We start from the raw sequence: 24,617 nt of genomic DNA on the forward strand, positions 1-24,617 counted from the left end.
AATTGTTGAGCTACCCAGATCCCGACTAGGATATCTTCTTTACAAGTTTCGTGAGAATCACTCACACACCCACACACAGAGCTCTCATTTATACAAAGGCCAGCTCATAATTCAAAGCAATATTAAAACAAACAAATCATAAATTATATTTTGCATAAAGAATCAAATTAAGATTATTAACCATTAAGATTATACAGAATTTCCTGAAATCAAATGATCCTATCTGGACACAAAATGTTTTAATTTTTTTTTTACAAAAATTCATCATTTAAATCAGTTCATGATATACAACCGTCAAGTAAACTTAGAACTTTTTTTTGGGATTGTCATGAAAAATGTCACAATGCAAGAAAATCATAATGGTTCTAAAACAGATGTTTAGTGACAAAACATCCCCGAAGGCAGCTTTTTTTTAGATTTAACTCACCTTTGGGAACACATTTCTCCCCAAACATTAGCTAGCTAGAGCACACACGCAGGAAAACAATATAAGGAAATACTTCTATTATTCTGTAAAGTTGTTAGTTGGCTGAAATACACACAAACGAGGAAATTACAGCTGTGATTCCACAGAATTTCCAATCTGTAATGAAACATTTTTGAGGAAAGCAAAGAAAATTCAGATAACGTGAATGTCAGCCTCAGCATTACTAAGCATTCACTGCAGCTATGCAGGAAGAGCCCAAACCACAGCTCGATAAACCTCCTGGTGTTTAAACAGGATGTCTACCACACACACATATTGATTATAGTAAGCCAATGTCAGATAAGCCTAACAGAAGTAATTAGTCTGTTTATACAGTGAGAGTCAGTTCTGAGCTTTTGTTTTTGTGTACAGATGCTGATAGATTCAAGGCCTGCCATCAGGGGACATTCCAACAGTGCAATTATTACATATGTCAGGGTTAAGTAGAAATATTAGTGTTTATTATTACCATTTAATATCTTTTTACAGTTTTGTTCAATTGAAGCTGTATAAGGGCATCCCAACAGAGAATGATAATGCCTACTTTCAGGAAGAGAGAATAGTGGGTAAACTTGCCAAGCCCACGTTTTGTCGTTCCAGTTAAGTTCTTTGTATTCATTGCAGGATCCAGTGCATGTATCTCTGCTTTAATTTTGAAGGGTACACCTAACAAAGGTTTTTTTCTTATTCAATGTGTATTTATATCACTGTACTTTATATTATTTTACCAAATACAGATGCTGAGGGAGTGACTGGAAATTTGGCATGTTTCTCTTATCTGAATGTTGCAATCCATTTTTTCCTCTTGTGGAAAGTTGTAGAAATGTAGAAGTGGATTTTTATTTTCCTGTTGGGAGCAAATGGGAACATAAAAAGTAATAATTGCAAAGGTCTTTCACCGACCTCTGTACACAAGCTGTGCTGTTTACACTCCTATACTTTACTTCTGCATTCAAAACCCGGAAATGTGAAAAGGGTCTATCCAAAAACTGGTTTAAAAGAAAAACAAACAGAATGAAATTTTTTTATAGTCCAATATAATCATGCATCTGTCATGAAATGCCACCAAAAAAGGCAGATATAAAAATGTGATGAAATGTTATCATCAGTGCCATGATGACAACAGTGACAATTCAACCGGGTGCTTACGAAATCAATGTCTTCAAACATCTCTGAACAAAAGTAGGTTTAAAATGGAAAAAGATATCCATGCTGTGCAGAAAAGGGTCACATTTTTAATCCAAAAAGAGAAATTGTGTGTGTGTTGTGCAGGGTGACCAGTTCTTCTCTTGATATGCAGGATTGAACAGTGTTCCTGTTTTCATCCTCTCTCCTCAGACACTTCCTGCAAAAATCAAACAGAAAAACACATTCACATTCACATCATTCTGGTAGTTTCTCTGCTCAGAGAGTCTGATTAGCTAGTGAAAATTAGACTCAAATTAGAATATATATATATATATTTTTTTTTCTTTTTTTTTTATGGCAGGAATATCTTTAAACAAGGAAAAGCAGGGAAGAAAGTCAGAAATCAACATAAAAATCGAGATACGGGTAGTATCAAACAGGATGTTTTACCCCAAAACAATCTGTCATGTAGCATTTATATGTGGCAATCCAAAGAGTTTCACACACATAGAAAATTAAGTCTGACTTTTGGGTGACAGTAAAAAAAAAAAAAAAAAAAAAAGGCTGTAAAATTACCAATGTGCCCTTGCTGTGAACTATTAATCTAACATCAAGTTGCTCCATGAGTACTGTCCCTTTAGTAGTTATAATGTCATGCACTTTGGATAAGAGTATCGATTGAATAACAGCTTACATGTTCTTATACTTGCATAAAACACATGAATATGAACATTAACATGGTAATTAAACATTAATTTATATAATAAAATAAAAACAATGAATGTTTTACAAGATTAATACTAAGGGTTAAATGCCTTGGATACAAATAACCACAGGTAATTCACGACCAAAATATACATTCTAGGGGTAGTGATGCAAACTTTCTTATCGTTTAAAAAATTTGAAAATTGTCAGTTCACATTACCAAAGACACCTTAAGTGAGGAATACCTGGAGTGTCTGATGAAAAGACATCTTAAAATTAGACGGGTAGGTCATTTTGACCCATATCCATTTTAGGGTTAAACTAATACCAACAATTTCCAATGTAGACATGCATTTGTACCTGTGTATGAGCATGTACATTAATTACAAACGAAGAGCATTTGTGACTCAGAAACCACCCTGCATGGGTACAGTGAAGTTCTTGAAAGGCATTCAGCTGACTTGATATAACTTCATTTTTGTTTGTGGTACCAACATGAGGTGGCAACCCCCAAACAAAAACACCTATGGCATGACATCACTATTGTTTCTCCACTGCTTGAGTTGCTATGGAGATGCATAAATGACAGTGGGTGAGTCTTTCAGCGCCGCTTCTGCCGTACGCGCAGACCTGCGAGTAGTCATGTTCATTCTAGACTTGTCTGGGCCTCACGCCTGGAGCCCTACCCGCACAGCAGCCTGCAGAACTGGGCCCAAACCTGCCCTTGTGTGTCTGCCTGGGGCCAGAGCTTATCTTGCCATCAGCTCATCTGTCTGTCTGCTGGCAGGTTGCCCCGAATGCTGCATACTTTGCTGAGACAGAGCTCATGGTGTGATCTTCACCACACTGCGTTATAAAGGTCATCTCTACATTTACCACAATTATGATCAAATACTGCCATCCAACAACTGCGCTAGTACTCTCTGTTTCTTGAATACCAACACTCTTTATCACCATCACATGATCAACTAACCATCAGCCCACACAGCTCTGAGAGATATTGGGCGGTGAGCAATCACAGCATATCCTACTACCATCTGATATCTGTGTGCCATAATATTTTTCAATACAGAGTTATGGCCAACGTTCAGTTAATCAATGTGATCGCCAACATTAAACCCTTCATGCTCTGTGGAAGTTACAAGGAGCTTACCCCATGTGACTTTACCCTCCCTAGCAACTGGGCCAATTTGGTTGCTTTGGAGACCTGGCTGGAGTCACTCAGCATGCCCTGGATTCGAACTCGCGACTCCAGGGGTAGTCAGCTGTTTACTTATTAAATGATAGATCATAGATAATTTTTTTTGTCTGTGACGAGGAAGAGGGCGGGGCCAGGCCATGAACATATTGCAGCGGAATGTGGCAGTTCGGGAGAGAGAGCTGCAGTGTGTGCATTTGTGTTCTGTGTCTTTTTGTTAAAATTTATTTTTATGGTTCCTGCCTCCTGCTTTCCCATGAAGGCAATAACGTTACATTGGTGCTGAAGCCCGGGAAGTAGGAGAAATGCGCTGTCGTAGATTCCTTGCCACTACCAGCCAACCCAGTACAGCGTCCATGAGGGGAGGAGGGGCTCATTGCAGACCGCCTGGAGTGGTGGAGCTGCTGCCAGGTGCGGAGGGGCTCCCTATCGGCCACCAAAATGCTGAGGGGTGTTCCGTCCACCAGGGGTCGGAGGACTTGCTCCGGTCTGCCAGGGAAGGAATGGCTGTCATCCGTCAGAGGTTGGGGAGTTGCTGAGGGCTGTACGACAGCATATCTGGGTGCCGCCGAACCAGGTTATTCCTTTATCTCCTCTCTTTCTCTCACTGTAGCTCCGCTTTGCCCTTTCCCTCTCCTCTTTTTGTTTTTTCCCTCCCCCCGTCCCCCTCCCCAGCCCTAGGGAGGTGAGGAAAAGGGCCACAAATTGTGTCTAAGTATTAAGTTTTAAGTATTTCTTACAATTGACTGTAATTTTCTGTTTCATAATGTATACGTGTTATGAATTCAAGATTAGACACGGATTACCATTTCGCAAAACTGTTTGTCTTTACCACTAGCGAGTCTCCATTAAACTTCACTGAGCAAGTGAGCCTGCGCATCCACGTCAATCAAACCGATCGTAATGGAGAATGGGAGTGCAATCACTTTGATTAAACTGTGTCTATTTGTGGTTTAGTAATTGTGCAACATCATACTTCTAATATTTATATTAATTTAATTTCAATGTAATCAATTATGCAGCTTTCATGGATATCACACTCATGTCTCAGAGGTCAAATTGTGCCATTTTAAAGTGCTTTAGATGGCTCCCCCTCATCATGTAAGCACATTAAAGGGGTCATGACATAATGGTTTTGACATCATTGTACTATAAATACATACTGTAAATTTCAGAACTCAAAACTTTATCCTAAACTCATTTGTTGAGACTAAGTCGCCAAAATGACTCGTTCTCTACTTCCTCCACAATTTTATGTCACACTGTGGTAGACATTTGCATCTGACCACCTCCACAACAATACATCAAAGCATACTTTAACTTATTACTTCCGATGCCCCTCCCAGCTGTGGTGAGCAGTGAGATGACAGGACAGTCAAGAACAGAGAACCAATCAGAACAGTGGGTGTTAACTATAAAGTCTTATAGAGAAGCAGCACCAAAACTGAGCATTTCTGATAGGGTCAGAATGAGGGTGATTATCATGTTATAAAACTATATGACAGTTGTTGGGCCTCATGTATTCAGATACAAGACAAAGGCAGGCCTAACACAGTCGTAAAGCCTGAATGAGGCCCACAAAAACAAAGTCATAAATCTTGCTGATAAAACCACGCCAAAATCAAACGAAGGGAGTACAAAACCGACTACAAATCCCAAAAAGCCTTGCTCAATTTACAACTGTGTGAAATTCCAAAGGATCGGACTCTCAACTCCTATTGGATGAGGCACTCAACAGAACGCACCTCAACTATGATGTCATCAGGAGTAGAAATACCTTGAAAATCGTTCTGTACCTTGCTTCCAGTAACTTCACTCACCGTGCATAGACGCAGTTAATCGCTGCTCTCAGGTGTTGCCTTGTTGCAAAAGGAAGTAACGTGCAACTTGAAACTGCGGCCATAAAATCTCCATCTTTCTGGACGAGTTGAGATTACATTGTGTTCCACCGAACACTTTAACGGATCCGAAGGAAACCGCCGAGCAATCCACATCGTCATCCGTTTGCCTGCAGAAGTGAAGAAAGAAGGATCCCATTCCCTCTTCAATCAAGTTGACGTCGTTGATTTCTCCACCAGCCCGCCGAGAATTATCAGCCGCCCACCGACAGAGTGAGGAAACGGCCTCCCATCATCACCCGAGCCTCGAGGAACCGAGTCTCGAACCGTGTCTCGTACTCTCTACAAGAGTCACGTCCGACATTTTGTGCATGTCACTCCTCTCACATACACACACACACACACACACACACACACACTGTTTTGCATACACCTGTGTCAAAGGCTGCCAGGGGATTCCAGTGCTTTAATTCAACCCTTCGTTGTTCCCTTTTTGATCTTGATGATCTACAAACATCAATTTTCCTAAGAGAACAATATAACATTGAGACTGTTATACTGTCTAGTTATTAGTCCCTGATTGCAGGGTGGTGCCCTGTCGCCGTTAATCCTAATTAATATTCTATTGATTTTGATAATTGACAATTATCTTTGATGATTGTTGAATTTGAAGGATTAAAAAGCTAACATTGATTCTAATCAATGTTCTATTGATTTTAATAATTGATAGTTATCTATGATAATTATAAATTTTTGCTAATAACCAAACCCGCTCCTAAACTGTGAGCCCTACACTTTACTAATATTATAAGTGAACCCTAAAGATCATATTAAAATAATAAAAAGTCATGGCATGATCCCTTTAGTTCAATGAATCCCTTTAGTTCTTTTCAGCATGAGAGTGAATCTGCACTGCGTATAAAGATGATTGTACTACATTAAACTGTATACAATGTTGAGTATAATGTATAATGATGCTAAGGATCCTGATTTTTGATATTCCTGATATTGCTAAATGTAATGTCTGATTTCACCAGTAAATTCATACTATGGCAAATATTATTTTAATGGATAATGATTCACTACAATTATTATTATTTATTTATTTTTCAAAAGAACAGTTTAGAAACATGTAATCAGTGACAATACTTTTTTAAATCTCACAATATTCATAAAAAATAATTTAAATGTATGTGTTGTGTGACAATGTACAAGCATATGTTTACATTTACATTTATGCATTTGGCAGACGCTTTTATCCAAAGCGACTTACAGTGCACTTATTACAGGGACAATCCCCCCAGAGCAACCTGGAGTTAAGTGCCTTACTCAAGGACACAATGGTGGTGGCTTTGGGGCTCGAACCAGCATCCTTCTGATAACCAGATTACCAGTTATGGTGCTTAGACCACTACACCACCACTACTAAATACATTTATAACATAATGTATTTTCAGCTGGGCAGAATAATTCATATGTATCTTCGGTTGTCAGCATTGCTCTATGCTGTGGTGATTTTTTTGTCCTGCTCCATCCCTGATGGAGCATTTTTACTCTTTAATGAACAATAATTTTTAAGTTTTACCCTGTAAATGAATGGAACTGTTTTGCATATGTCCCAGATTATTAATTATATATTATTATATATTAATTAAACATATAAAACAATCTAACTTTTCATGATTCAGGCATTGTTTAACATTTTGTGACAGTATCGAATTGTGAATTCAGTACCATAAATCAAACCAAATACTTATGCCCTTTATCATTTTTGTTTAAAAAATATATATATTTTAATAAAATACAGGATTTTTTTCAGATTAATCAAAGAAATAATCAGTAAATTAATCGATTATCAAAATAATCATTAGTTGCAGCCCTATAATATATATATATATATATATATATATATATATATATATATGAATGATGCATATGATGTGGCAAAATAACTCCTAGTGTTATGTCCTAAGCAGACATAACACTACGTCACAAGATAAAAATGATCTTTTCCATGTAAATAAGAGTTTTTGTTCTGACCAGCAGTGACTACGACAAGCGACAGGACTTTCTGTTGAATCTTTGGTTATATTTCAGCTGTGTCCACTCCACACTCTAATGTAAAGTTATCAGAAGGATTTTGAACTAATGATTGTTGTCACAATGCCAAAATGTTATTGGTCAGTACCGATACCAGTGGAATTTAACGGTTCTCGATACCAATATCGAACAAAAATATTTTAATATGGTAATGTGCTATTGAACACACTCCTTCAGCAAATTTTAAATAACATTTTAATTAAAAAAAATGAATTAAAACAAATACGTGTGTCCTTCAAGTGTTTCTTAATAAAGTATGCATTGCTTAAATGTGTACAAAGTAAGATTTTAGCTTGCTATAACTTGTCCCATTGGTTCCAGTAGTATTTGTGGTTTTGGACTCTATACTGACACCCGTTGTCCTTGTTGCTGAAAGTTTGTATACCAAATGCTGCCGCTTTACACTGAATATGTTTATTTTCAGTTTTGTTACTTTTACTCAGTTTTTATCTGTGAAAATACACACATCACTATAATAGACATTCTTGTATCCAATCCAAACGAATTGCACTCTACTGAGCTCTCTGCCCCGGCTGAACACCGCCTTGTTCTCACGCTTGGCATTCAATGTCATGCCGCTTATCCTTGAGAGCTGCAGGTAGTAGCAGTTTGTTTCATGACTTCAGCAGAGATCTCTTCATTGGACAATTTATCTTTCTGCAATCATTCTGTCCGTACTGTCTCGTGGATCACATTCCTCTTTATCAATACCATACCATCACTCTGGACTATACTGTTGCCTTGGGCTCTGTTGTCCTTTGTAGTAAATATAATGTGTTTGTTGTAATATTTTTTGGTGCTTCTTTTGTTAACATGTACTTTATATAGCGCTATAAGCCAATGCTCAAACATTAGAGAAAATATGTTATTACTATTGTCATTAATTGTGGTAGTAACTTGGTCAATTGCATGACACAGGTTGTCAGATGCTGTCAACATGGCAGTGCCCATGGAAAATTAAACAGTATTTATTGGTTCTGATATGACTGAAGATTTCATCAATAGTGAGTGTACATAATTAAAAAAAATTCAATTCATTCAACTTTCATTAGCAAAAATGTACTTAGTACACCTAAGTGTTTTAAAAAGGCCCCTGCTGTAATCTGTTTTATTTTTTTCTCAAATCCTGAGTTTCCCATTTTATTAAATTTTTTTAGAATTCCATGGTTTAAAGGAATATCCTGGGTTCAATAAAAGTTAAAGGATTAGTTCACCCAAAAATTAAAATTCTCTCATCATTTACTCAGTATCATGCCATCGCAGATGTTTGACTTTCTTTCATCAGCTGAACTCAAATGAAGATTTTTAGAAGATTTCTCAGCTCTGCAGGTAAATAAAATGCAAGTGAATGGGAGCTAAAATTTGAAGCTCCAAAAATCACACAAGTCAGCATAAAAGTAATCCACAAGACTCCAGTGGTTAAATCACTGTCTTTAGAAGCAATATGATGCATGTGGGTGAGAAACAGTTAAATATTGAAGTCCTTTTACTATGAATTATCCTCCATGTTCAGTCAATATCCACTTTAACGTTCAAATTATTCTTCTTTTGGTTTTGATGATTCACATTCTTCATGCATATCGCACCCCACTGGGCAGGGAGAAGAACAAAAAGGACTTAAATATTGATCTGTTTCTTATCCACACCTATCGTATAACTTCTGAAGATATGGATTAAAACACTAGTCGAATGGATTATTTTATGATGCCTTCATGTGAATGCGCAGCGGAGAAAATGTCTGAGAGAAGCAAGGCGAGGGGGTCTGACAAAGTGTGTGTGTGAGTTAAAGCAGTGTTTCTCAACTGGTCTATTAGGACTGGGTCACGGACAGCAGGGAAAGAGCAATGCCATGGTTGTCCCATTGAAGATATTTCGGCGGCCGCCCAAGTGATAGACTATTTAGGACTGCCGAGGCAGATTTAATGATAATCTCGTAAACAGCTAAAGCAGACATGGGCAACATACAGCCCTCCACATTGTTTAATGTTGCCTGCGGCTCATTTATCGTAAAAGCGTTTTTATTATTCATCGGATATTTCAGTTAACTTGCATTGGGATCTAACGCGTCTCCACAAGAGTTTAACATGCTCAGGGTTGCCAGATAAGAGAAACACCCCCAGTTTGAGATTTATACTTGCGCAACTTGGAAATATTCCGCCTAATGTTATACTTATTTTGTGCAATCTGGCAACCATGCAAGTCTCGCTTTCTCCTTTGAACAAATTTAGTGATCTGTAGTGCAATATTCTGCTCAAGGAAAAGTGTTATTCGGCTACTCTGTGTCAATTCTAGAGGCTGCTTGTGATGTTTGGTGCTACTAATTTTGCAGGTAAACCTTCTCAGTGATTAAAAAAAAAGAAGTAGATCTCGGCATCATTGACACATGGAGGGGTAATCGATGACATGCGAGCAAAAACAAGCCAGAGACAAATATGTAAATATATTTTTTATTTGTGCAATTTAGAAATGTTGAAGTCCCTTCGCACATGTATGTTAATCTAACTCTTGCAGTAGTCATTTATCATAATCATGCAGTTGTGTTATTCAGTTGTGTGCTGAAAGTCAATCTATCGAGGAGACCCGCATCATTCTTTACTCACACTCTTTTAGCATGTAAACGAGAAGAAAAAAAAAAGTAAAATCACCCGCTTTGCTACAAACACTAAAAGTTCTCTACATTTATTTTTATTTAATTATTATTAAAACTGAATAATAAATGAACAGGGAAGTAGAGTTGGCAAAATAAATGTATAATCTCTGCCTTTACTCTGTTTATTTAATGCCTGATAGTAAAGTATCTATCTTTGTAGAGCAATATAAAACTTTAGGCAATTGCAGAATAGTCTCACAAGTCACAGATACACTTCAGAAAATTGAGTACACAACTATTTCTGGGCTTAAAAGGTACAATGTTCTGCATTGATTTGTTTTTTGTATCACAAATGGAATACAATGTGGCCCCCTATGCACTACTTACAGCCCGATATGGCCCCATACCAAAATAGTTAAAAATATTAATAGTTACACACATCACCTTTACAAATTGGTTTCAGGAGTTTACATGAGTAAAAGTAACTTATATTTTGACAAAATGTTATAGTTGCATATGAAATAATCTAAAAGGTAGAATCTATTAGACCTCATTTAATATCAAAAGTGGCAGTTTACTTAAAGTTTCAAGATGTGTTTCAGCTAGTATTTATTTGACATAAATACATACATTTATTATTACTATTATTTTGGTATTGTTTCTATTGTTGTACACTGGAAGCTCCTGTCACCAAGACAAATTCCTTGTATGTGTAAGCATACTTGGCAATAAAGCTGATTCTGATTTAAGACTAGCACACTGACTTAACCATGGTAATGAGGAGCCTTTCCTTCTGTGTAATATGTCTATAAATATGTAATATTAGGTAACAAATGGAATAATAATGGGCTCATATAAGTAAATATGCTCTTCAATTTTTAAAAGGGGGAGAGACAACTTCCTGTAGATTTTGTTGTTGACATCATCAACAAAAATAATGACACTTGATGCATGTCCTTGTACTGGAAAACCATGAACAAAACTATGCAACATAAAAGGAAATTCAACCCAGGATACATTAAATACAAGTTATGTTTAATCTAAGGCAGGTCGACACTTGATTTCCAATGTAAAATCTGTCCTGAATCAAAACGAGTTGAGAACCACTGAGATAAAGGTACAGACATGAGCAGTCTGGCCTCACTGTCATGCACCTACAGTATATGTTAACTGTTAATAATCATAGGACATTACTTCAAAAGCTCACACAGCTGATGTTATTTTTCATTTAGAAGTTCATTTAACATGCTATGATAACATGTAAACTAACATGCTTTAGTTATATAACATGTTATAGTTACATTATATTTTTTTTATCATGTTTATGATTCTGTTTATTATAATTCTGTTAGCATTCTTATTTTTTCTATTTATTTATTTTCAAAAGGGATACTTTTTTACACATATGTACAAAGAGTGGACGCCACATCATTCTTAAAAGTGTAACACATACTTCAATAAAATAAATGGTTTCAAGTTTCAATTATAATAAAGTGCTTGCTAAAAAATAATAAATAATAAAATAACCCTTCTGTTTTCACTAATAATAATAATTGTGTAATAACGTATACCCTGATACTGTGAAACCTGAGAGGGTTATCATACCTTGAAAATCTCATACCACTGCAACCCTAGTTTTAACAGAAGAGGTACCTTTTATAAAATGATAAGCTTCACATTTCTGCTTTTAAACTAGTGGTGTAACGGTTCGAATTTCTCAAGGTTCGGTTTGTATCACAGCTTTAGGGTCACGGTTTTGGTATGGTTTTTCATTTAGAAGTTCATTGTATTTGCAGTTTTGGTTTTGGTATTTGCTTTGTTCAGAAAAAAAAATTATTACTGCCAAATCCAAAGATACTCTATTTAGTAAACACTTCAACAGGTATGCCCTTAATAAAAATCATGGTTTAACAACAGTAACCATAGTTTTACCATGTTATTTATTGTAAAATCATAGTAACCACAAAAACAACATGGTTACTGTCATGGTTATAATACATAGTAAAACCATGGTTACTGTAGTGTAGAGGCAGAGGCGTTTGGATCCATTTGCAGTAGTTTATTCACACAGGCGATCAAACAGAGAAGCAGACATAAACAGAAACAGGCTCTGATAAAGGGACAATCCAGTACTCGTAATCAGACACAGGCAAGGGTCAGGGCAGGCAGCAAAGGTTCACAGAGTTTAGAGTCCAGGCAGAGATCTAAGGTCCAGATAACAACAGGAATCAGGGAATAACGCTTGGTAATGTCCGCTGAGCAAAACAACACTTCGCAAAGTAACAATGAATGGGGCAGTCTAGCTATAGGGGAGATAATGATGAACAGGTGACGGGGATGAGGATAATCAGATAGACCAGGCAGGGATGGAGATAGATGATGACCAGAGGGAAAGATGGGAAGTGCAGTTCTAAAACTCCAGAGAGAGGGAGTGGACGAAACCAGAGAGAGACGTAGCTGCACGCTCCGTGACAGTTACTATATAGAAACTACAGTATTATGTTTTAAACCCATGTTTAATTGTATGAAAACCATGATTTATGCTAAGGAAACCATAGTGACAGCAGTCATGGTTATTACAATCATGGTTACTTAAATATTACTATTGTAAAACCATGATTCATTTTTGTCAGGATCCTGAAAAAAAAAATAAAAATTACCCATTAATTCTCATATCCATCTACAGGTTAGCCACCTCAGGTGAGTCAAGTCCCATCTTTCATCTGACTATGATGATGTGTTAAATTTGCTCATCAAAAACTTTATGCATTTAATTAAGTAGCCTAGAAAAAGAGGTACCGACTGATTAACAGGTTAAACTATCTTTTATTCTGTGTTCACGTCACATTTAGAATACATTACGTTTATTATATGCTACATCATAGGCATATTTTTTCAATCCTATAGTTACTTTTTTTACATTGTAACTGTTATAATGCCCCTTTTCAGTGGAATTTAGCTTTGGATTTGGAATAGATTAAGTATTTTAAATGGGTCATATAACAATTTTTTTGGACTGTTTTCTGAAGGTTGGTTTCTTTTTAGACTAGTCGACTTCAGAATTTCCATTTAAATGTCAGTGAAATTAGACATTCAGCACATCCCTAATGTAAACATAAGAGGGCTATTTCTATTGCGGCCCTAATGGCCGACGACTCAAATTTTTTTTTTTTTTGTGTGTACAAAATTGCATGACATTTTTAGCATGCCAAGTGCCTCAAAACACCCAAATATAGGAAGGAATACTAACAATTAATGTGTTTTTAAGATAAAAAAAGTGTTCAGTATTTAAGATATCGAATATTCCTTTACAATTTTACATCAGCAGTGTATTTAAATTATTCTAAAGAATTTGTCTGTTAAAAGTGCCATACTTCTTGCTGCCAGTTGGTGGCGCTATGACTGTGACCCATAATAGCCGCATCAATGTAATCAGCCCTCATTACCAAACATACAGCAGAATGTTTATCAAAATCAGACAATACACACAAGATATATGGCACTTCCTGTTTTCCATTTTTTGCCATAAATGTATTGCTTCACCATGGCGACACCGTTCAAAATATAAAAAATCTGTTCACAAATTAGCATCTACAATGTCTTGGGATAATGTTGCACAAATGTGGTGCCAGTCACATGAATCTCCTAGGAGGAGTACTTAACAATTCAGAATGTGCGATTTTCAGAAAATCCTAAATGGCCAACTTCCAGTTGGGCGGAGCTAATGACTGTCAGTACGAAAGTTGTTCGGCTTGATGAAAACTATATACATACCAATTTTGGTGACTGTAGGTGAAAATGTGTGTACTACAGGGCCCCCATTACCTGCCCATTTTCAAGGGGGCACTACAGACCATCTGCTCCAGATATCCTCTTTTTAATAGTATTTGTATTATAAATTCTATTTAAAATGTGTAACATTAACATGACAGTAATTTAAGCACAACTTTTGTATAAAAGTATAAAGCCAAACATAAATGTGTAAAAATGTTCAACAGTTTAATGGGGAAAAATATGAACAGATTAGTAATTCCAGTGTTCTAGTCTCTTACATCCCTAGTTGCAGCACACAAATAAAATTAGAGCCACCAGCAGTGGGAATGCCCACTAGCAACATTACAGGGAATAACAACTTCAAGCAAAAATGTATGCAGAGAGCAAGCATTCTGAATTCATGCAAATGGATCATGACAGTTGCACAAGCATTAATGAGATTTGAGAGTTACAGTGGAGGCCGATATTTTAAGTCTAATTACATAGATTTGGGTATCTTCCTCACTCAAACCTAATCATTATGGCCTCTAAAAGACTTGGAATTTAATGCAAGAGTCATAAAGACTACTTTTGTGTTCCTCTCCTTTTGTGTACAATAGAACAATGAAGTCATCTGGGTTTGAGGTGGAATGATATGAAAACGAATTTTCATTTTTTGCATGAACATTCCCTTTAATGTGTTCTTCTAACACCCCTGCCTAATGAGAAAATGGGGAAAAAACAAGGTCCTGTGATCACTGTGATCACTAGAATGACAGTATAATGAGGCCAGAGGGTCATGGACTGTCAAACAGGCTGTCTGTTTTCAGCTCTATGAGCCCCACAGTCGATGATGGGCAGAGCTAGATATCTGAGCGGCGGTATCTCTTATAAGACCTCGGTCAATGAAAGACCGCCGGAAAGAGAGAGTGAGCCAGAGCCATTCCTTCAGCAAAGCCCACCTCTCGGTTACTGTCACAGGTGAAAGAGCTGGAGACACAGGCACTGCCACTGTGAGGTCACATGCATCTACAACTCCTGACAGGTGTTCAAGCAATGAAGTACTATAGACTGAGCATGTGAATACAGTCACTAGGGCTGAGTATCATTAAACATTTTTCGATATCGATACTTTGTTAAAAAAAAATAAAAAATACAGTTTTACCGCTGGTTGGACGCTAGGTGGGTACTTTGGGATAATTTTCGGTAAACATGGTTAGGGTTAAGCTTACACAATAAAGCAAGACACCTTGATTTCAAACTTTGAACTTTATTTTTTATTTATTTTAACTAAAAGTTAAAATGAAACTGGAAAAAAATAAGTGCATTTAAAATGTGGTGTTCAACTTTTTGAAAGATTCCTTGACAAAGGTTGTGAACATCTCTCTGGCAAAGAACCTACTTCATCTTTGCATTCTCTACCGGTCAGGTATTTCATTATCCAGGAAAATATATCATGTGTGTGAATAAATTTGCTTAGTTCCCTCCTTCACGATATATATATATCCAATTTCATCGGAAACCTCTGGGCTGAGAGATTACAGAATATTCTTGTTTTAATGATTTTGCATTAAAAATTAAATAATTTATTTAAAAAACGAAAAACTAAAATCAAATAAATTTATAAATTCAAATTGCACTCCAAACGAAATGAAAAAGTAAATAAATAAATAATAAAGTGGGAATATTTGGATCACCCATATAAAGATTGAGAGTTCTGGCAAACTTGCTAGCTACTCTTCATTGTTGCCAAAGGTCTGCTGCTACCGGTTCTCCACAACCGGTGAAGAGCTGCACATTTATGATAAACATCTCATCTAAAATATTTTTGCACTTCTCAGTCTCAAAATAACATAAAATAAAAAGGTTGTGTTTTGCGCTCTCTCGTGCGCCAGTTCAGTCAGCTCCTCCCCTGCTGCTGTAAACTGACCTGCTCACACACTCGCAGATGCTTGTGTGTTAATCAGAGAGCCTTAAAAGGATGTGTGAAAGTGAAGAATTTAAGGCAGAAATATTTTACTATTGCATAATATAAATAATATAATACAATGTAATGTAATGTAATGCAATTTAATACAATATAATGTAATATAATAGCTATACAGGTTGGGTGGGTTACAAAGAAGCAAAAGAAAACAAAAAAATTTACAATCATGATGATTAACGTAAATTAAAGTTAGCATTACTAGGTTAATTGGCATAATGTTACACTGTTTACGACTTCACTAGCTAGCTATCATTAGCATTGGGGGCACTGTTTCTCACAATTAAATGTATTTCAAAGTGGCCTACTGCAGCTTTAAGAGCACAACACTAGCCTCTTAATTTTGCTCTCAAAGTGGAAGTATTTAACTTTAAAATGTACAACATTTTCTTATGGGGGAGAATGACCCCCCTAGAGGGTAGGAGGTCCACCACCCATAGTCTCACAAAATCCTGTGGGAAACACTGAACTGTTTCTGAGATTTTATTAAATCAGGACTCTTTGTATGTGCCCGTCTTAGTAAGCACAGAATAAGGATTTTGTTTTACAATCTATAAATCCATAAAAAAAAAAATATCAGCAAATTAATCAGCTGTTGACCTTCCCATTACCTTGGTTATCGGTATCAGCAAAATCCACTTTGGCTGACCTCTATGCCATATGTGCTAACATTTGATTTTATTAACGTGTCCTCAGAAGCAGGAAATTCATGAAGATCAGCTCGATGCATATAATGTGGAAAAACAATGAAAGATCCTTAAAGAACAACATTATGATTTTTTTTTAGACATATAAGTAGAAAACCACAAAGGTAGTCACATTAAAATAAATAGCTGGCAAATATTGTACTGTCACAAACATTGGGTATTGTAGCTACATTGCTCATAAGGACTGCCAACCAGAAGTTGTGTTAACTGTTAAAGTCAAATTCAAACTGTTTTATTGCCATGTGTACAGAGTACAGAGTACCAAGTACAATGGCATTCTTACTTGGGTACTTTTTGCAAAACTGAGACAACATATACAGTATGTGCAAAGAAAGCAAGACAAACAGGGAGTGACAGACAGCAAATTTACATAAGCTTACACAATAAAGCAATGTGCATAGAGAATGTGTAGTGAAAACGAGTATAGAGCAGGGCTAGCAAACCCTGCCCCTGGATAACATGAAGTGTGATGTATATGTAAAATGAGCATGTATATATGCACTCATATATTAATGTGTAATATATATATATATACAGTATATATATATTTCATGTCTCATATATATATATATAAGACATGAGAGATGCAACGTTTTTACGACTTAAGACTCGACTTGGACTAACTTGACTAAAAAAGTCCAGCAATAAAAACTTCAGACTTGACTTGGACCAGCTTAAAGACTTCAGATGAAAGACTTGCGAACATCTCTGTGGCCACCACAGCTTTACTTTACATAGTTGGTGAAAACAAAGGCAGCATGCAAGACCTTGCTGGACTGACAAGCCAAGCCATGCTGTTTTACTGGGATTAGAAATGGCTTCTTCCATGGTGGGCTTCAGTCCCACAAAACCTTAGCACATAGTTCCCATTGTGGTTTAAAGCAGAGCGGTAGGTTAGGCTATCATTTCTGGTCTCATGGTGAGAAGTGAATGTTTTCAGGTCCAGTGGAGGACTGCTGATCTGAGCCCAATGGGGTCTAGGGGAAAGGGGTCGAGAGGGACAGTATGGCTGCTATGGAATAGTGGAAGCAGACGCGCCCCTGCGATGATGGAGTGGCCCAACTCTGAGCTCACACTAACAGTCGGTAGGTGGAGGAATATGAAACGGTGTTGAAATGTAGCGGATTTTAGTTTTCACCTGACATCGCTGAGACACAAGAGAAGGAAGTGTCTTTGAAAAGGTTTTGATGGAAAAGAAAAAGCAGAAGAGAGAAAGGTAAAGATTATGGCAGGGCTGTTAAAAGAGGAATGGTGGCAAATGAGAACTCTGATGGGGGATGCAAGTGTGTGCAAACAAGTGTCACACCATTGTCTGTTCTCTTTAACAAACACACAACAGCACAGCAGTTAAACAGGCTTTTGTCACTCAGGCAGATGGTTTAGAGTTCTTCAGGACTGATTCTTGTGTTTCTGATGACAAAGAAAGCACAACGTTTGACTGCCCATGTCAAATGGCAGCAACAATGAAAGAAAAGGTCATAAAAGTTCACAGAATGTGGTAAACAAAAAGGACATGCATCGCAGATCATAACTGGACCCATTCAATTAACCAATTAAAATCCCCCACACCCACATATTGCTAAACACATTATACTGTATGAGGACAGTTTAATAAGTGGTGTTCACTAAGGCAAGCATGCACAAGTGTCTGGTTCCGAAAGTAAAAAATCCCATATTTTTTTTCCATGGGATAATTGGATTTTAAAGATAGCATAGGCTTCTGTTTAAGCCATCAGTCCACGCTATTTGAAATGTATTTAATAGCGGAATTTCTGGAGAAGCACTACACTACCCATGATCTTAAAGAGAAATAATCTACCAATCAGAGAATTGCAGGCAACAAAGCATGCCAAAAGAGCTCTAAAGCCCATGAGGCACTGTGAATGACACAATCGAGTCTCCCTACACTCTCAAACTACTTGTATATTTGAAAATATCTGATGATGAACAATAAACGTAAAATATATTGTTTACTTATAAAAAAAATGTTTTAAATCAATTGTTTTACAAATTTCCATGGTTTTAAATTTGATTGCTTCATAAGCAATGTTTCATGGGATTGTAGTTCCCATGAGTGGTGGTGGCGTAGTGGCTAAAGCACAGGGCTGTTAATCAGAAGGTTGCTGGTTCGAACCCCACGGCCACCACCATTGTGTCCTTGAGCAAGGCACTTAACTCCAGGTTGCTCCGGGGGGATTGTCCCTGTAATAAGAGCTCTGTAAGTCGCTTTGGATAAAAGCGTCTGCCAAATGCATAAAATGTAAAATGTAAAAAATGTAGTTCATTCCCTTATTAAAGACGTTAAGTACACAGTCTTGTCCTTTTGTTTTTTTTGTTTGATTTTCAAATACCTTTTTTTTTTTCTTCAAATAAAAGTTTGTAATGTTGTAATTCACCTTTGGGCTGACTGATTTGGGTCATGGCATAAAACACTTTTATGAAGACTTTACAGGGTTCATGACATACTTTATTTTATTATTATTATTATTATTTTAAAACACTCACTTTTCTGATTGGCTAACTTTGTGCAGTCCCTCAAATACAGCCATATTTGAAACTCAATCGAAATAAAATGATCAAACTGTACATTATAATTAATAAAACTTCATTTCAGGGTTAACACAACATACAAACAACACATTTCATCTAAATGTATCAAAATGTTCACTTAAGCACAGTAGATATCAAACAGTAACGACATTTGAAACATCCGTGAATTTAAATTCACTGGTCTTTTAGTGTTTAAATGCAGCATCTTTCATAACAGATCCTTTGCAAAGCTTGAATCATATTGTGACTGGTTCAAAAAAATCCACAGTGATATGAGCTGAAAACACATACAATCCACGCTAAAATGTTCTGAATCCGCAAGCATAGTTAAAACAAAAGTTGGGTGCTTCAAATGGCTTCAACAGGCCAAAGCATAGACGCTGGTCCTCTCATCTCACATATTCCATGTTTGTTTACACACAGAACGGCATGTATCTCTCCCAGTCAGTGGCTGCAGGTGAATGTGAAGTAGCGCTTAAAACACGAAGCACATTGCTGAAAAAGCATCAACACAATCAAAGACATCCATATAGTGCATTCTTACAAAAGACCAACAATTAAATATAGCACAGATGGGTGCAAAAACAGACCAGGACAGGAAACAGCGCATCTGAATGAAAAACAATGGAGGTCTCCTGTATAGAGCTCAAACTTGATATTGCGTCTTTTTAAAGCAGTGCAAGATGCATGATAACGGTCAAAGCCATTCATCTAGTGTAGAAAAACATTTAAATCCAGATAGGCGTATGAAGGTGTCCTGTGTAAGTCCACTTTGCTGTAGATTAACCTCCCATGACAGGGATATCTATATCTATATTTATAGCACAATGTCAAAACATCAAGTACATTTTGATTCCTCATGTCATGACCCCTTTAAAGAAATCCGTAAGAGCCAACACAGTGGTCAGGCACTGTTGTGTTCTGTTGCTATTGCTCAGTGATTTTATTTAGTGATTTAAATAAACCCCTAACTGTTAAGTAAAATTAAACTTTATTGTATAAGTCATCCTTCACTGTTTGTGCAACAGACAACACTGTTACTGCAAAAAGTGCGTCGAAGGTTGAGGCAAAGTCTATTATTTCTTTTCTAAATGATCAGAATTACTGTTTTAACATGGCAAACAATAAAACAGGTGAAAAATCCTATAGACATAAATTGAAGGAGGGACCCAAGCCATATCTTTAGACCAGTATATCAGCAACCAACTAGTGACCACCAAGAAACACACTGGGCAACTACCAAAAACAACAATCAGTCAGACAGCTTACATCTGAGTGGCCATAAGTTTAAGGGTAGGGACTCTACAAGTGTATTTAGTATTAAAGAATAAGATACTATACTTTAAATTAGGGATGTCCCGATACCACTTTTTCCACTTCCGATCCGATTCCAATAACGGAAATCTCATTATTGGCCGATACCGATCCCGATCCGATACCAGTGTTGTTTTATTGCATAATCAGTTTATAATATCTTTACATTATTGTGTGGAAATAATTGGGTGTACTCTTTATTATGTACAGAAACACAAACCTTTAACTACACATTATTTCAATATAAATGTATAGCTTATTAAGAAACACTTTATTATTAACTAAAATACTGGCACTCCCTGAGTTCTGATTACACGCACCTGCATATCATTAGTGGCTAATCAATGACTGCATAAATACCCCGCGCGCACGCGCACACACTCACTCTCTCTCTCTCTCTCTCTCTCTCTGTGCCTGTTCTCATCGATAGTAGAAAGTTCTGGAGTCTCAGAAATACTATGTCAAACATGTGTCTTCATTATTGCCTGCAAGTATCATAAAATTGTTGTAAGTTATCTCTTTCATCGTGTCTATACACTGTCTGGATATTACTTACCTGCTGTTTGCCACTCTGCTTAACTCGATTTACTCACAATGTTTACATCACTTTTTCAATCCTCTGCTCAATAAACCCTGCAGAGTTCATATCTCTGCTGTGAGTCTCTCCATGACAGCTTTAACTTTTAAACCCTCACCCTTTTTATTCACAGTTTAATTTAATTTGCTTCTTATTTATATTCTGGTTAAATGCATCTCCAGTGCCGTTCTAAGTCCATATTATAAGTGAACCGAACTGCTGAGCATTCGTTTGTAGCGTTCAAATATTGTGCAGGTGTGAAGGCTATAAATAGCCGCGCGCGCACGCGTGCGTGTGTGTGTGTGTGTGTGTGTGTGTAAACCGAAGCACCATTCACTAACGGGCTGAAGCTGCGCGTGCATTTATATGTTTACTTATTAAACACAGCCTATTGCAATTCACAGAGCTATCGCGTGTCTTCAAGTGGCTTTGAATAAAATGCACGAGTCATATGAACCGCTTTAATGGTGTTTTAACAGTTCTTTATGTCATTTTTTAAGCTTGACAGTAAGGAACATGACTAACACAGAGTATCGGATTTGGGTCGGGCTCGTCAGACCGATACCCGATCCGTCTAAAAACGTCAATATCGAAGCCGATACCGATCTAGGTATCGGATCGGGACATCCCTACTTTAAATAATTTATTATTGAGAAGACATTGATTTCTCTCTCACTGATACCTCTTAATTTGGATGACAGTTTGGAGCTTGGAGGTCAAGCATGAGGTGGCCTCATCCTGACATTGTGATTCTAGAGGTTAAAGAGGTCATTTGACCCCCACCAGCACTGGGTCACATCCATTGACAATTTACATTAATTTGCCCTTGCTTTTTCTCCCCTTTTTTTTGCCAAGCCTGATGTCATATTTTCCAATTTGCTTGGATCAGAGTGAGAGAGGTGATGGCTTTGATTAAATGCCTCCTGAAGTGCTTTTGCTGTTTTCTGTTCAGGAAACACTTATATCAAACTTGAGTCATTAAGTCCCAACACTCTTCCAAACACTGAACCGTGAGCCGATGGGCTGGCCGGGCACCAAAAGCACTTTACAAGCATTTTCTATGGTCCTGTATCAAATGCTGGATCAGTGACCCTTTCTGGACATTCACAGTGATGATGATTTGATTCTTGTCCTCAAACCTTAGCCTTCATATCAGAAAAGGCTGATTTTTCTGTGAACAGCCCTTCCTTCAACAGAGGTCAGTGAAAAGAGATGATTTGACAGAAAGTTTCAGTTTCAGCAAGGACTCTATCTGACCAAATGTCATAAATAAACAAGTGAATCAAAGGTCAGGTTTAGGCAGGCCGACCAGCAACAACATTAGGTTCTGCTACCAATTTGCCTTGTTTATCATTGTAGATGGAGTCAGCCCCTTCTGAAAAACAAACTATAGGTGCACTTGGAGCATAGAGCTCTAAAAAACTTAGCTTTCATAAACACTATTAAGCTATATTTAGTTTTTGTTAGCATGTGTAAGCACAAATAGTAAATCACTGAGGGGCCAATATAGCATGCTGTATTTACACCCTGTAACCTTTTTTACAAACTGACCATGCACATTTAAACAGTGACTGACAGATATGGGTTTTTAATGACAAATGCAGATACCTAGAGTGCATGGTGGCCAATAGGTTAGATGTCGGGGTTGCAGACATCCAACCTAACAGGTTTCTGGCCAGGTTCAGGTCAGCACTGTCACTCACATAAACGTGCGTACGGACGAGTTAGGGGCCGTTCACATCAAATGTGTTTTTCTATGTAAACATATGCTGGATGAATGTCTTTTTTACAAAGCATCTCGCTGTTTCTTCAGCGACTTGTGCAGGACCAGCACTTTTTAAACACCGTGTCAAGTTAAAAAGAACTTCAAATTTGCAAAACCAAATCGGTTTCATTCTTTGCACTGCATGAAGATTGTTTTTAGAGCAGGTGTTACAAAGAATCAATGTTCTGAACAAGATCAGGCTGCATAGAGTGGACTGTTGCATTGCTATTATTCCAGATTGTTCTGCACCAAGCAAAGTTTCAGCTCATAAACAGTAAGGCAATGCTTTTTTCCCCCTTCTGTAAACATAGATGTTTACTGTTTCAATACTGTTATGAATGTTGCCTATATGCTTACATAAAATACAGCCTATTGCAACAGTACTTGCTAGGAGAAGAAATTGTAAAGATAGTGAGCAACTTCAGGTTTGGGTTGGGGCTTATAATCTGACTGTATCGTTTTTTTTTCCAGGTTGGGTCTCGGGACCCATCCGGTCTCGGGTATGAGTCGGGTTCAGGTTTCATTTTAAGGTCCGTGCAGACCTCCACGATAGGGCAATACAATGCTGATATATTTGATGTTACACAATTTAATATGATAGTAAATTACATAAAATTGCTCAAATTAAATTAACTTTTATTTATCATTATATTTACTGAAAACTTTACCTTTGCAAAAACAGATTTTAAGATATAAAAATGTAAGTGCTGCATCTTCCAAAACCTAGCACTCAGACCCGGCACACAAGTTGGGGAATCACCCTCTGCAAATTGCAATCAGCACTAATTGTGTAGCTGCATGATTGATGAAGTGAATCGAGCACTAAAAGAACCTAGAGAGCTTGGGTAAATAAACTACAACATTAGCGGGTTTCAGTGAACTCTCCTTTGACAACTTGGGCCTTATCTCCATGGGGTTTATCACAGGAACACTGCAAGAGTGGGATTCAATAGGGCAGATGGTGCCATGATGAAGTGCCCCAATGATCAAGTTATTAAAAAGAGCGAATCTCCACAAAGCAAAACAGATCAAAAGAAGACTTTTGCACACCATGGGACAACGTGCCATCTATAAGAAGACCAACACAGGAACATTCTTCAGGGATTTGTACCTTGGGTGTCCACATGCTGACCAAACATGTTTGAACTGACAACAGGCTTAAGTGATGTCTCAAACAGCTGAGGGGGTCGGATATGTGCGAGTGGGCAAGCCAAGCATCAGCTAAAGCTAATCCGTCCTTTCTCTTCCCTGAAGTTTTCATAGGGTGTGTAAAAGCTGAGGCTGACACTTTTTCCTCTGGTCGCTCACATGGTTGTCTTTGAGAAGGGACAATACATGACCGACTGAGCTTTGAACACATCGCAGTCCCGTGGAAGTCTAGGTGCAGACAAAACCCACGTGTGGAGAGGCTGAGAGACTGGAGCCATCAGCCACAGAGGAGGTGTTTTAATGTCTGTACCTCCTCCTTACTCTATCTCTGTCATAATCCTCAGCTTCATGAAAGCCCCACACACCAGAGCTGACTACCAGAACCTCAGTGAACCTTTGTACAGAACAAAACCAGTTGAAAAAGAAAGAAAAGTTGAAGCTGTAGCAGCAGGCATTGGGCCACCTGCTCGGAGGTCTCAATTGTACTCTGCAACATTGAAAGAAAGAAAGTTGCAGTGACTCTTATGATCCTGTCGTACAAAGGAACAAATTGCGTTTCTCTGGCTTGTCCTCGACAGATCAGAAACCAGGGTGAGAGCCTGTGATTTGCGCTCTCAGGAAGTGCATTTGCTTGGCGAGCATGTTATTAGTGTGAGTTCCATCCATCCCTCCTTTCATCTCCTGCTTTTCTTCTGGTGTACATGCAGCACTTTTCTCTAAATTGAATGTTATTATTCCAAACAGTCAGATGGCACGTCTCATCTTTTATTTATTGTTGAGTGGCAGAGGCCAG

At 37.5% G+C, this 24,617-nt stretch overlaps 1 long non-coding RNA gene across 1 annotated transcript in view; it reads right to left on the reverse strand.

The window, feature by feature from the left end:
- Positions 1-228: 228 nt before the first annotated feature.
- LOC127647248 (uncharacterized) overlaps positions 229-24,617 on the reverse strand; it is a 138,341-nt gene continuing 113,952 nt past the window's right edge. Inside the window, exon 3 of the long non-coding RNA XR_007971030.1 lies at positions 229-1,811. This is a non-coding gene — a long non-coding RNA (uncharacterized LOC127647248). The remainder of the gene's footprint in view (positions 1,812-24,617) is intronic.

The sequence above is a fragment of the Xyrauchen texanus genome, chromosome 8 (assembly GCF_025860055.1).
Source record: "Xyrauchen texanus isolate HMW12.3.18 chromosome 8, RBS_HiC_50CHRs, whole genome shotgun sequence".
Classification (NCBI taxonomy): Eukaryota; Metazoa; Chordata; class Actinopteri; order Cypriniformes; family Catostomidae; genus Xyrauchen; species Xyrauchen texanus.